The sequence below is a fragment of the Chiroxiphia lanceolata genome, chromosome 4, assembly GCF_009829145.1.
Source record: "Chiroxiphia lanceolata isolate bChiLan1 chromosome 4, bChiLan1.pri, whole genome shotgun sequence".
Classification (NCBI taxonomy): domain Eukaryota; kingdom Metazoa; phylum Chordata; class Aves; order Passeriformes; family Pipridae; genus Chiroxiphia; species Chiroxiphia lanceolata.
Window position 1 is genome coordinate 75,330,574 of NC_045640.1, and position 14,544 is coordinate 75,345,117.

Below are 14,544 nucleotides of genomic sequence, written 5' to 3' on the forward strand. Positions count from 1 at the left end.
TCCAGCCCACTCCTGATTACCTCTTCTTGAACACAGAAGAGTCTTTCTCTCCCTAGACATTACCTCCTTTTTAACCCCCAGAGTCTTCCCTACCTGCACACTCCTGATTACCTCTTTTTTGACCTCCAACTATTCATTCTCTGCCCTGCAGATTTGCTCAAGTTTGACCCTCAGAAATTTCTCTGCCTCTCCCCTACTGACTGCCTCACTTTATTCCAAAATGTTCCTTCCCTCTGCTGCACATTGCCACAGATTTGACCCCCACAATTCTCCCTACCTCTCCACAGCTGATCACCTCATGTTCATCTCTCAATTTTCATTCCCTATCATGCAGATTACCTCAGATATTTCCCCCCCAATTTTCCCTACAAGTCCACAACTGATTACCCCAGTTTACCTCAGGATGTGCATTCTCTGCTCCATGTGACCTAAATTTTACAAACACAAATTTTCCCTCCCTGCCCAACACTGACTGCCTCACTTTACCCCAAGGTATTCATTCTCTCTGCTACAGGTTGCGCAGATTTTACTCCCACAATTCTCCTTACCTACCCACATGTAATCAGCTCCTCTGTACAAATACAGGTTCATTCTCTACTCTGTGGGCTAACCCAAGTTTACCCTAAAACACTCCCCAACTGTCCACCATTGAGTACCTCATTTATCCTTCAAAATATTCAGTCTCTGCCCTGGATGTTCCCTCAAGTTTTACCCCCAAAGGTTTCCCCTCCTGCCCACTGCCTCAGTGTCCATCAGGAGGTACATCCTCTCTGCTACAGGTGACCTGAAATTTTACAAACACCAATTTTCCCTACCTGCCCACCACTGACTGCCTCACTTTAAATGGTCATTCTGTTCTCTACAGATGAAATCAAGTCTTACCCCCAACATTTCCCCTCCTCTACATCACCCATTTTCTCTTCCGGACACCCCAAATTTCCATTCCATCCCTACACATTCCCTGAGTGTTTCCCTCCAAAGCATCCTTCCCTTGTTCCCTGTTTAATAACTCACACTCCAGCCCCAGGCTCTCCACTCCCCCCTCACTGGGACCCCTCCAAAATGCACCTCCCTCCCCTCTGCAGCACCTCCCCTTTTCCTACACAAACAGTTGCTGTGTCCCCTCGAAATTACCCCAAGTTGGCAGCTACAAATGTCACCTCTGTCCCTGCCATGTTCTCCCAGGTTTCCCCAGCTGGGAGCTGCGAGGAATTCAGGCCAGGGAATGCACATCAGGGAACAGCTGTACATGCAAAGGCAGAAAGAGAAGATGTGTCAGCAAAAGGCACAAAGAAGGGGACAGGTTTCAGAAAACATTTCTGCAATCCAATGAATAACTCTTTCCAGTTTCCCAGGGAGAAGAACAGGAACTCGCAGCCACCAAGGCCTGACAGTCCCCTGCAGCCAGAGCTCAGCACACACCCAGAGAGGCAATTCCAGCATCTGAAAGAAAAAAAAGAAGAAAAAAGTGATTTCTTTTGTTTCCAAGTTATCTTAAGTTGTTGAAAGCAAAGCAAGCCTTGCTTTGGTTTGAGTTGGGTGAACAGTGAGGGGTGGGCACAGGGCACGTCATTAATGCCCAGGGGATGGTGCTTTGTGGGGGAAGGAAGAGCAGCTGATGGAGTTGCCCAGTCCAATTCCTGCCCAAGGCCTGACTGGCCCAGGACAAACCCTGTGGCAGGCAGTGGTTTTGTTCCCTCTCATGGTCAGTGCCCAGTGTGTCCCTGTGGGCAGTGCCAGGCTGGGGACAGGCACACGCAGCTGGCAGCTCTCTCTGCTCCAAAGACACTTCTGGGCTCCTTGGCAAACTGCCTCTGACACTTGGTTTTCTCCAGCAGAAATTCAGGAATTGCTCATGGCAGTTTGGAGATGAAGTTATCCCAAAGGGAAGGAAAGAACAAATATTCCTGTCAGAGCCCTTGGGATCTGCTGGGCTGAATTGGGAAGGGCCCATTATCTGCAGAGCAAATACAGGACAACCTCAACCACAAAGCCCAGACTGTCCAGTGGGGTGTGAAAGCACCACTGGGACAAACCTCCACTCTCCTGATTCTTTCCAGGGACTGCTCCAATCCAGCTCTGAAGCTGCCAAGCCCAAACTGTCCCCAGCTCTCTGGAACAACAGGATCTTCCCAGGGATGATGCACTGGAAGCACAGCCCTCATTCTCACCCTCCACACGCTCCCAGGCTCACCCCAAATTCAGGACAAGGTGCCAAAGGCCACTCGGGCCGGGGCTCTCTCTGTCTCTGCGGGCTCAGGGACTGCAGCCACCAGGGCCCTCCAGCACGGACAGCCTGGACCCAGAGCAGATCCCTGGGCATTAGCAGCGTCCTGGGCATCCCTGGAGACAGAAACCATCAGCCTCTGGGGATAGCACTTCACTGCCAGCACACACAGCCTGCCACATTTAGGGCTGCAGCTCTCGGACCACAACACCCAGTCTGACCCAGTTCTCCTGGGCACCAACACGGGCTCCACAAACCCACGAGAATGAGAATGTTCTGCTGCTTTGACAAACTTCAGCCCAGCTTTGCAAACCTCAGTCCCTGCAGCTCCCTGCTCTCCAGAGCCCCGTTCAGGGCTGGCTCCAGTTCCCTGGAGAACCTGCCCCAGCCCCACTCTGGGCCAGGCTGAGCAGAAGCCGCTGGGCTGCACAAGGAAGAACCCTCCCCTGGCTGCTGCAGCTGGAGGGAGATCCAGCTCCCAATGGAATGCTGGCAACAGCCTCCCAGATGGTCTCTACCCACCCCTTGGTAATGGCTCAGAATGGCAGCAGCTCCAGTGCCAGCTGGGTCCCTGCACGAGTCCTTGTCCCAGCCCTGCCACACGGACACACCCGGGAGACACCCACGGGCACACAGGCCTTGCTTGCACAATTCCTCACCCACAGCTGAGGGAAAGACACACAATGTTAAGAAATAACCTGGGCTGACAGCACTCAGTCCATCAGGATTTGTGGGGATTTTGGTAGGCAACAGACCCAAATTCTAATCCTACGTCTAAATTTCTAACAGGTTCTCTTTGAAAGATCCTGGACAGGGACTCAGACAACAGAACCCAAACACTGCACAAGCAAGAGCAGAAGGTTTGCCAGGAAGAACAGAAGTTCCTCGTTTTTCTTAACACTCTGGGACTGTAGGACCCAATCTTTGCAACCAAGTGACACCAGAGATGTGATTAACACTTAAACCTCTCCCCCATGGTTCTGTCTCAGAGAACTGGGCCAGCCCTCAGCTACTCCCAGGTGCCTGCAGTGCTTTGGGGAGGGGCAGGACAACGCCCCACTTCTGCTTGGAAACATTCCAGATGAGGAAAAGCCACTTCCCTTCTCTCTCTCTGACCCAGAACCAAAGCAGTCCTGTGGGACAACACGGACTGTGCACGGAAGGCCCGAGTCAGTGGGGGGAAAAAACCCTACACAAACCAAACCACCCCAAATTTCAAGATAAAACCAGGTTGCTTCCTTAACAGGAGCACACCAAACTCATTGAAGCCAGACAGGAAATTACAAATAAACAAACAAAAGACCCAAATAGATGCTTTGCACTGATACACTCTCTGGTTGATCATTCCAAAGGAAATTCTCCACGGATCAGAAGCAAGCACCAATCATTTGTCCTCTGCTGAAAATTAATGACTTGAGGGGCTGGACATGTCCAGTGAGGGTTCAGGGTCTGGTGGGTCGTTTATGGCTGACCCCGACTGGCCCAGGCCAAACCCAACCACTCCCATCGCTGCTCCAGCCCAAACCTGGGGGCAACATTCACACAGTTTGGAAACACTCCCCTTCCCTGCTACTCCGTCCTTCCTTACACCTCCAGTGCCCAGGGAGCAAATGCCAACCCCAGGAGGAGAGAAACGTGTCCCTGTGACTTACCCCAGCCCACGGGCAGCACCAGGAGCCCCCAGCGCCGGCCGGCGGGGCTGCAGCCTCTTGCCTTGGGCTGCTCACAGCCCAGGGCACTTGGCAGAGCTGGGCTGCATTCAGGGCTTGGTCCTGGCCTGGAAGAGAGGAGAACAAGGCAATTAAGTGCACTGGCAATTAAGTCAAAGGCTCCTGCCCTTCACCCTTCTGTTCAATTGCTCATTAGAGTTTTAGCCATGAAAAATCCAGGGGGGACACCAAATAAAATGGGACCTTTTCCAGCATTTTCATTCCTATCTCTTTCAGGCATTAAAAGGAGGCTCATCTTTCTTGTTGCATTTCTTGCCCAGTTTGAACAGAACTCTTTTCACTCCAAACCCCCCTTGGGAGTTAGTCAATCCTCTGCCATTGGACTTTGGGCAAAGGAAGAGACACCTGGGATGCTGGAGCCCAGGAAATGAGGGAGAGAAACCTGACAGGGAAAGGTTTCAAGGCACTCCAGAGCTCAGAAATATGTTCAGGCCTTGCCAGGCCACCCCCATTCTGTGCCACCCACCTGAGCTGGGCAGGTGAGGCCAAGGCTCCCCTTCCTCCTGCCAATCACTGTCCCAGCACATGGATCCCCGGGCTGGGCAGGAAAAACCTGGGAAAGGCAAAAGGAAAATGGCACTGCCTGTCAGAAAATGAGTGTCTGTGAACATCCCTTCTGGACAAATTTAATGCCATCCCTCTGCTCCAACAAACCAGGGCAGGCAGGTCTCTGCAGCCCAGGGAGAACAGGAAGGAGAACTGCAGGAACACAGGCAGGCACTGATTCCCTGCAGCCCTCTCTGCACTTGGGGCTCTTGGCACTTCATTTATACAGAATGGGGGGGCAGCAGCCCAGGAATGCCCCTTAAAAACCAGGGGCCTTGGCAGCTGGAGATCAGAGGAGGGGAGTTGTGAGAGGAGACACAGAGAGGGAACAGGAACAGGGGTTGTTTGGGAACAGGCTGTGTGTCCAGGAGGGATGGGAACTGGAAACAGGGGAGGCTGGAGGAAGGCAGGGGGTGAGCAGTGGCCTGGCTCGGATGGATCCTTTTGCCCTTGGCTCAGGGGCCTCAGCTCCCCCCTCTCTGAGAGCAGCAGGGAACTGCTGCAGGGGAAGAGTTCATTTAGGCACAAGCCAGTGATGCAGCCACTGGGGCAGGGGAAGAGGGGAGAGGAAGTGACACAAAAATCACACAGTCACCATTGAAAGGGACTTTATTGAGCTGCACCACAAACACATTCACAGCAGGCCAGGGGAGGAGGTGCCCCCAAGACCACCAACACAGCAGCTGGGCTTGCAGGAACACCATCTCCTCAAGGGATGGAGCCAGGGCCTCACAGTTGGATCCATCCTAAAGATGCACTCAGGCATCAGGGGCAAGTCCTGCCTCTCCCTCCAATATTATTTGGGAGCCAACCGCTCATTGATACGGAATTTTAGCTTCATAAATGTTTTACAAAGTTGAGCTTCCTGAGAACTGGTGCATTTTTCAGTATTCCTGACTCGTCCAGTGCTGCCCTAGCCAGGATGCTTTGGGCCTGGTGTTTTGCTGACAGGTAGGGCACTCCAGTAAAGAACTCCTCACCAGTCATGGAATAATAGGAACAGCTTAAACAAACCCAATCCCACACATGGAATACAGATTTAGGGGCTACAAGAGGAAACGAGCAAGGCCTCACCTCCTGAGTGCCCCAGAGCCAGAGCTGTGGCTCAGCACAATCCCTCCCCACGGCCCCTCCCGCTCCCCCCCAGCCCACACGGCAGCCCCGGGGCAGCCGAGCCCGCAACTCCGGCCCTGGGACAATTCCTGCGGGTGCCTCCAGCCCAGGGGAGGCTGCGGGGCGGCTCCAAGGGGGTCCCGCTGGCCAGGCTCTGCCCAACAAAGCCGGCTTTAGGCCAGGCCTGGCACTGTGGGGCCGTGGGCAGGGGCAGGTTCCGGGAGCTCCCCGGTGGCCACCCCTGGAGCGCTGGGCAGGCGCCCGGCGGGGCCGAGGGTGGAGGGCACGGAACAGCCGCACACACCTTGGCTGCCTCTGCCCAGCACACACTCCCAGCACCTGCAGCCTTCAGCCAGGGCCCCTGCGCACACACAGCCCTTACCCTGCTCCTCAGGGAACTTCTCATCCTTTCCTTTGGTCCTTTGATCCCTGGGCAGGGCAGAGACACAGGAGAGACAACTTCTTGTAATTGATCCCATAGACAAAAAGTCCATATTGTTCATAAAATCAGGATAATTACTGTGATCAGGGGATGGATTAAAGGGTTCAAAAGATTTGTAGCAGATGGTGAGCATCTTGTAAATATGTCCCACCAGCGGTGAGCAGTGACTTGTTCTACCTGATGCCCAAAGGTCACTAATTGACCCCTATATTTACCGTTTGCATTTGGTGATCAAGTCAAGTCTTATTTCAAATTTGCAGGGCAATAATTTGTGTTTACGTACAAAGAAACCCCTGGTTTACTTACATTGAAGTGTGTTATTCTTCCAGCACGATATTGGTCTGGGCATTACAGTAATTCAGGAGATAAAAATCACTTAGTTTTTGCAATCCAGGATTGCAAAAATACAGTCCTCCACGTCAGTTCACTGGTTCTCAGTAAGTCGTTCCGTGCCTCGTTCCTTTGTATTACAATATACACACTATGGCATGTGCACTCAGCCCAGTTCATAAGTTACTGGTGTTCCCCTGTGCACAACAATTACATCTTGGGGAACCACTAGAGAGCTGCCCAAACTCCCCATCCCATTCTGGAGTGAAGGGGGGGGTAAATACAGCGGACATCCCTTGTGCTCCTAAATTCAGCACTCAGGATACACCTGGCCCAGCTCTTTGCCACTGGTTACCAAGCAATTCCATGTCTCCACTGTCTACAAATCCAGTACCAGCTCCCATTCCTCCCAGTCCCTTGTCCCCCCAGCCTCACTGCCTGGAGCAAGATGGGAGCACTGGAAGAAGACTGGGGAAATGAATTCTGTAATCCTGATGAGGTTGGGCTGCAGGACACAGGCAGCAGGTACCCAACAGCTGGACCAATATTGGCCTCAGCAGGATGATGCCCAACTGTCCCATCCCCTGCCCAAGCTGATCCCTTTGCTCTTTTGGCAGCACTTCCCCAGAACAGCCCAGCAGGCAGAGCCCAGGGGAGGGCACCGCTGCTGTGACACTGTGGCTGTGACTGGCACTGCTCACCAAAGGGGGACAATGATGCCAGGGAGACGCCCCGGGACCCGGCACCATAAGGAAAACTACAGCATTGCATGGCAACAGTGCTCCCAGCCCATGGAATCACATCCATCCAATCCCACTGAGGGCACCACCAGCCGCCCGCACAATGAGCCCGACACACCCCGGCCCTGCCATAGAGTCCCCCCGGGCACAAAGGGAGACTGACCCCTGGGCAAGGGCCATTTGCTTCCCAGGTCACCTTGTCCTGGGGTCCTGTTTTGGAGCTGCTTTTCCACCCCCATCCAAATCCAACCAAGTCACCCGACCCAGGCACCTTTTCCAGGGAACCGCCCGGGCCAACAGCATCGCCCAGAGGGACCACGAGGGGTGTGAGGACAGCCAGGATCCACAGGTTCTGTAAGATATCAAGCTAAAACATGGCAATATCATTCCCTCCACTAACATTTATTCACACGAACATGTTCCCATTTTCCTTGTCTGCATTTAATCACTAATTCCATGATGGTGTCAGTTGGGAGCCAAGTAACCAAACCACTGCCAACTGACCCCAAATCCCTACAAACCTGACACTGCCCTAGTTCTTTCTGTTTAATTCCCACAGGTACAGTGTCTCACTCAGCACATGCACTACTTTTGCCTCCTCCCATTGTGACTTCAAACTCACTGTGGCACGGGTTATAAGCTCCTGCTTTCCAGAAGTGCTTCCCACTGATAGATTTGGCAGACCCAGCAGTGAGCCATGCATGCTCCCTCTCTTCTCCCAGCACTTGCTCTGGGGCTTTTCCCCAGTGATCCGTGCTCACTGTCCAGGGATCTACACTTGTTGCTTCAACCACAGGGCCGTTGGCAACTCCCTCCCGAGGCCTCGCTCCTGCCCCGGCCCCTGCTCTGGCTCTGGCTTGGATACACCCTTTCCATGTCATGATCCTGCCTTCCTGAGCATGGCCTGGCCTGGGCATCCCGGTGGAGCTTTTTACCCAAGGCCTTATGGGGCCTCTGATCATTTGTTAAGTTTCCACTAAAGCCCAAGAACAGACTCAGAGCCGCTTCTCCAACAGGGTCTATCTTGGGCTGGCTTCCAGTAACTTCCTATTCCCAAATCCTAAGGGCACTTCCTTCCTACCCTACTTCTGCCAGAGGCTCCAACTGGCATCATTATCACTGGCAGGAACCTCCAGCTTGTATCAGCCACAGGTCCGGAGCCTGTTGAATTGCTCCCTGAGCTGTTTCCAACCCTCCCTGCTGCTCATTTCCCACTCAAACTCACACTTCTGTCCTGGGACTTTATGGCCCAGGCCAAGGGCTGGTCCCAAAGGAGGACCTTGTTGTCACCAAAAGCCAAACAAACCAATCAACTGCTGGGCTTCCACCTTGCTCTGGGGGTGACAAAGCCTGAACTCTCCTGCCTAGTCCTGGGCAACACTTCCTGGGGACCACAACACCTCTGAGTTCCTAAAAATATCACAGGTTGGGCAGGTGCTTGAATTTTGTGTGGATTAACTGCCCCCCTTCCTTTCCATGTGCTGCACTATTCACTCTAATGGTGCTTGTACTCCCTGACCCATTCCCTCACCCCTCCAACCATCCCTTGTCCCCTCTCTGGCAAGGACAGTGGGTCCAGGTGTTCTGCCAGGCTCCCAGGGCAGAGGGTGGGACTGTGGAGCCACCCTCGAGGGGGGGAAACGTGCCCTGCCTGCCCTGCCCAGGGAAAGGGAACTGCCCCCAGGGTTCCCAGCACAAGGCACCCTTGGAAACATCCACTGCAATGGGACACTCAGGGACAGCAACAAGCACTGCACAGGACCAACAAGCACTGCACGAGGCTGCTCTGGCACAGGACCAATTTTAAGCTCAGCTTTTCTCTGGACCACTTCACTTTGTTTCCCACCTCATCCTGCAGTCAAAACTTGCTGTCCTTGCAACTTTTTAGGGTGACCACAAATTAAAGAGGCCTCCGCTCCAGCACCCACAAGGGCCTGAACCATCTGACAGGATCCATTTTTCCAGGGAATTCAAAGCTCCACCTGAGGAGCAGGGTCTTTTCTCCCCCATCCCCGTGCTGGAGCTTGGTCTCCATCTCCCTCTGCTTTCAGTTCTTTCCCTGGTTGCACATTTGCAGCCCTGGCCCTGGGCGGAGCTCGGCATCCTGATCCCATCCCTCCTGGCCCCCGGAACCGCTGACTCAGCAATGGGGGGCCCTCCATTGCCAAGGGCACGGTCCCGTCGGGGCTCACGGGGGGAGCAGGAGGTCGAAGGCTCCAGCCCTCCTGCTACAGCCTTCCACCACTACAGCCAACAGAGGAGCCTCTCCAGCCCTGCCTCCCAAGGCATCCTGAACAAACCCACCCCAACTCCACAGGACAAACTGCTCCCTGTCAGCACAGTCCAGTCTAATCCCACAGGCTCCCAGATCATACAGAACAACCACCCAGGAGATCAGAGACTCCAGTCCATCTCTTCCTAGCACAGGTTTGGGTGAGTTTGGCAAGTAGACCAACTCAGGAATCACCCAATGTTTTCCCAGTCTGACCCCTGTCACACCAATCACCTTAACACTGCCAGTCCTTAGTTCTCCCTCTATTGTGTTAAAGGACTAAGGAAGTTGTACCTGTGTCTGAGCAGGACATGTGCAAACCAAATGGTGGGGACTGGAACACACACCTTGCACTCCTGGACCTCTTACCATTATACTCAAGAGAAAACAGCCAATTGTACCATCACTGCTTGTTTCTTAATCCCAATCCCACACTTCTTTGGCACTTGGAGCATCACTTTTATCACCCAATTACAGCCCATGAGAGAGCTCCATGTCTAGCAGGGACAGGTACCCCTGGGATACTGTCAGCAATGCCTGAATCCATTGCAGGGACCTTGCTTTGAGCTCCCCAGGGCCGGGCACCCCGAGGATCTCCCCGAATAATCCTTTCGGTGCGCGCTGGAGTCCTCGGGGTGCCCCAGCCCGGGGGGCACCAACAGCACTGTCCCTCCAGGGGCCCAATTTGCTGCCAAGGCTTCAATGCACAGCCCAAAAGGCATTTCAAGAGGCCTTCTTGGGAACCCACCAACGTGGACGGGCAGGAAGCCCCAAGAAGGCCTCATTTCTAAAGGCAGGGGGATCTTGCCTGTGTCCCAGACTGGTCCGGGGATCTGAGGCCCTTCCCGAGAAAATCTCGGTGCCGGCGTGAAGGCCCAGAGATCCCTTGGAGCCACGGGAGAGCAGGCACAGAGTCCCTCCTGGGGGCCAATTCTGCTGCCTCAACTCAGCTCTGCAAAGAAGCCTCTAAGACTCAGTTGGTGAGTTTTAGAAGCCAGGTATTCCTTGCTTACAACACTCTGCCATGATCCCAGCCCGCCGGGTGTCCTGGCAATCAGCTCCCAAAGTGAACACGGAGGTGTCTCCACTGCAGCTGATGGGAGGGGTCAGCATTACAGGAGGATTCTTTTTGCTTCCCTGCATTCCTGTTCCACAGTCAGGACATTTTCCAACACTTATCACCATACACACCTACCCTTAGAAGGTTTCCAAGGGGCTTCACCGAGGGCCTTCCCAGGTCTGCTCTGTCTGGAGCCCTCCAAGTCCTCAGTGCCTGCCTGAGGAACCTCAACACAACAACTCACCTGCTGACACAGCAACTTGGTGCTGCTTGGCTGCTGCCTCACTTCCCTTTTTCCTTCTTTCTTCACCTTCCCTTGGTTGGTCCCTTTCAATCCCTTGCCCCAGCTCTGTCCAGTTTCCAGGCTACATCCCCCTGCAAAAAGGATTAGCCCTTGTTACATCTCAACATTCAGACAGCATTCCCTGTTTTTTCGTGACACTTGGTCATTAGGCCAGTGTCTCATTATTTAAAACACAGTTTGACTCCTCAGTGACAAGAACAACTGACAGCCCTGAATCATAACACAGGCTGAGACACAAACACAGATGGGAACTCTGAAGGATCCACTTGGTCCTGCTCACCAATCAAAAGAAGCTTCCTTAACTCAAGAATAACAGACCCAACATCCTTGTTTTGCAACTTTACCTGCTATAAATGGGATCCCCAAGACCCGCAAAGGCCCTTTCCCCTTCACCTGCAGGGCTGGCAGTGCCACCACTCGACACGGCCCCAGTGGCTGGGCAGGAACGGAGGGGCTGGGGCGTCCAATCCATTGGCCCAGGCGGCACCAGGAGTTCCTGGAGTTCCTGCAGGGGAGACCATCAAGCCACCAAAGGATTATGAAAAAGGATCATTTTTCCCTTTAATATGTGTATCTCCTGGACTATGGGGAGTTGGACAAGGCCTACTGGTGCAACAAGGACACACTCAAGGCTATCTATTAAAAGGATCTCCTAGCACTCAAAAGCTATCACTGTCCTTCTGTCAGGGGGAACTCAGCAAACTGTTTGCCAAGAGCCTCCAGGAGGATTTCCAGCTCTTGGGGCTCTCCTTTAACCATTTTTCCCATCACTGTAGCTGGGACTATCACCTGCCCTACAGCAGGAACAGCCCACAAAGTTCACTTGCAGGGATGCCCTGAACTCAAAGTCCCTTGTCAGGGGGGTCACTGTACACCTTGTCCTTTCTTTGCCCTCCCCAACAAAGATGCTTCCAACAGTTCTGAGACATCTGGCAGACCCAGAGCTCTCCTCAGGGAATGCTTCAGCTGCTTAAAGGCTACCCTTGCACCATCTAGCCAAGGCAGCAAATTCTTACCAGCTGTTGGAAAAGTTGGCATAACAGTCTTACCACACATCCAGAGGGAGCAATCCAGAGTCCAGCCCGTCCCACCATTCCCAGGAAGGCAGTTTAGGAGCTGTCTGGGGCTCAGGAGGAGTCAGGTGGCTTCTTTTCTTCCTTCCTGCTTTCCAGATTTTCTCCTGCAAAAGCAAAGGTTTCTTGGCTTTCCTTGCACCAGGAGATGCAGCAAAGGCCATCTTTTAAATCCAGTACTGGAAACTGCTCGAGGTTGTCATTCAAGGTGGTTCTCTCAGGTCCTGCACTCATCAATCATCTTGGTCATTGGTTTTCTTGGTAGGTTCTTGCACTCACATTCTACAAGCAAACCAGGATGAGCAAATTCAGCTGTTACTGCAACCAATCCAAGCTGGCATTCTGATTTTAAAGGATACTGGGTTTGCCTTACCAGGAGAGATCCCACATTAGGGGTAATACCTACAAGTTCTGCCCTCTTCCTCTCTCCTGGAATTCCACTGGTCCACACCACAGGAACAACTGCAGCTGCCACTTCAGTCGGGCCCTTGCTGCTGACAGGAGTTATTCCCTGCACAACAAGAGCTGCTGCTTGGACACATTTAGTTTCAGCAATTACAGTTTCAATACCCCCAGTTTTCAATTTCATTGCTGCCTCAACTTTTCCACTCAATCTCTTCGCAGCAGAGGTTTGGGTGAGTTTGGTAAATAGACCAACTGAGGAATTGCCCAATGTTTTCCCAGTTTAACCCCTGTCACACCAATCACCTTAACACTGCCAGTCCTTCATTCTCCCTCTATTGTGTTAATGACTGAGGAAGTTAGACCTGTGCAGACCAAATGCTGGGGACTGGAACACACACCTTGCACTCCTGGAGCTCCTACCATTACGTTGAAATGAAAACAGCCAATTGTACCATCACTGTTCATTTCGTCTGTGCCACAGCAACATCATTCCACACCTCTCACTGCCAACCCCCCACTTCTCCCAACAGCTCCAGGGGCACCAGAACTTGTCCTGAAGGCACAAAGGCTCCTTTTGGGAGCACCACCACCCACCTACACTGTAGCACTGGAATTCCATCTCCTGGACAAGCTGGGAGAAGCAGGGAAGAAAACCAGGACCTTACAGGTCAACTGGGGGCACCTCTTCATCCAACAGCAGCTCCAAGAAAGGTACTGAGTCAACACCTCACCAAAGACACAGGAAAACAAGTGCCAACACCTTGAAAATCACTTCAGTTTTCAACTGATAAAGCAAAACAAACAACAACAAAAAAAGCTTTTCAGACTCTTGGGAAGAGTCCATCCCACTTTAACCAGTTTGGGGGACTCGTTCCCAGCCTCCTGAGGTTCATTTCCCACCTCACTTGGGGCTGCAGTACACCTGCTTCTACACACACACACACAAGGAGCTGCTGCTCCTGGATTCCAGTCTCCTGGTTCTCCCTGCAACTCCTCCAGCTGTTTGCCCAGCTCTCCAGTGCCCATTCCTTTGCCCACTGCACTTGTTCACAGCCCCAGGGCTCCCAGGGCCACCCTGGGCTCTCCCCTGCCCTGACACTCAGGGCCCTTTCCCAGCCCCGACTCCATCCAGCACTGCCCCAGCTGCTGGCAGCTGCAATTCTCCTGCTCCTGCCCTCCCTCTGCCTGCAAACACCCCTGCCAGCTCCTGCACCCCCACCTCTTACCTCCCAGGCAACATCAGCTGCATCCTCCTGGATCCTCCAGCTGGATGCTGCTGGCTCTGGGCAGCTCCCACCCTTCACCAGGGGATGCCAAAGGGAGCTCTGGGGACTGTCCCGAGGGCAGGGGACACCCACTGTGGGTCACACCAACACTCAGCCAGCTCAGGCCTGGGCTCTTCTGCCTGCAGGGCAACAAACAGCCAAGCAGGGACACTGGGACACTGAAAGGAAACAGGTACAACAGACTCAGGAGCCTGGCACACCACAGCCCCCAAACCTGACCAGGCTCCAGCTGCTGCACAGACCTGTGGCCACACAGGACCCAAACCCACCCCCAGCACAGACAACCCTGGGGACGTCAAGCTGCTCATTGCCAACCACAACCAAACATCCAGTGCCACTGTCTGCCAGCCCCTGCTCCCAGAAATCAATCACCTTGCCCATTTCCTTTCTTTACAGGTCCTTGCATTCACATTCTGCTATCAAACCATGATTAGCAAATTTAGCTGTTACTAAAAGCAATCCAGCTTGGCTTCCTAATTTTAAAGGATACTGGGTTTGCCTTACCAGTAGAGACTCTGGCTTAGGGGTAGTTCTTACAGGTTCTGCCCTCGTCCATTTTCTTGGAATTCCACTGGCCCACACCACAGGAACAACTGCAGCTGCCACTTCAGTCGGGCCCTTGCTGCTGACAGGAGTTATTCCCTGCACAACAAGAGCTGCTGCTTGGACACATTTAGTTTCAGCAATTACAGTTTCAATATCCCCAGTTTTCAATTTCATTGCTGCCTCAACTTTTCCAGTCCATCTCTTCCTAGCAGAGGTTTGGGCGAAACTGAGGAATTACCCAATGTTTTCCCAGTTCAACCCCTGTCACACCAATCACCTTAACATTGCCAGTCCCTAATACTCCCTCTATTATGTTCAAGACTGAGGAAGTTGAACCTGTGTCTGAGCAGGACATGTGCAATAGTCAGACTACTGTGTCTGACCAGGCCACGTGCAAACCAAATGGTGGGGACTGGAACACACACCTTGCACTCCTGCAGCTCTTACAGTTATATTCAAGAGCAAACAGC

General features: G+C 53.1%; 1 long non-coding RNA gene across 2 annotated transcripts; it reads right to left on the reverse strand.

The window, feature by feature from the left end:
• Nucleotides 1–10,804: 10,804 nt before the first annotated feature.
• Nucleotides 10,805–14,426, reverse strand: LOC116785699. Of its 2 annotated transcripts, none has more exons than XR_004356635.1 (5): nt 14,033–14,426; nt 13,469–13,647; nt 12,663–13,026; nt 11,814–11,944; nt 10,805–10,835 (listed from the first exon to the last, which is right to left on the reverse strand). It is a non-coding gene; the product is annotated as an uncharacterized LOC116785699 (long non-coding RNA). The 2 variants fall into 2 exon arrangements; XR_004356634.1 differs by lacking the exon at nt 10,805–10,835 and adding an exon at nt 11,144–11,269.
• Between the last annotated feature and the right edge of the window lie 118 nt (nt 14,427–14,544).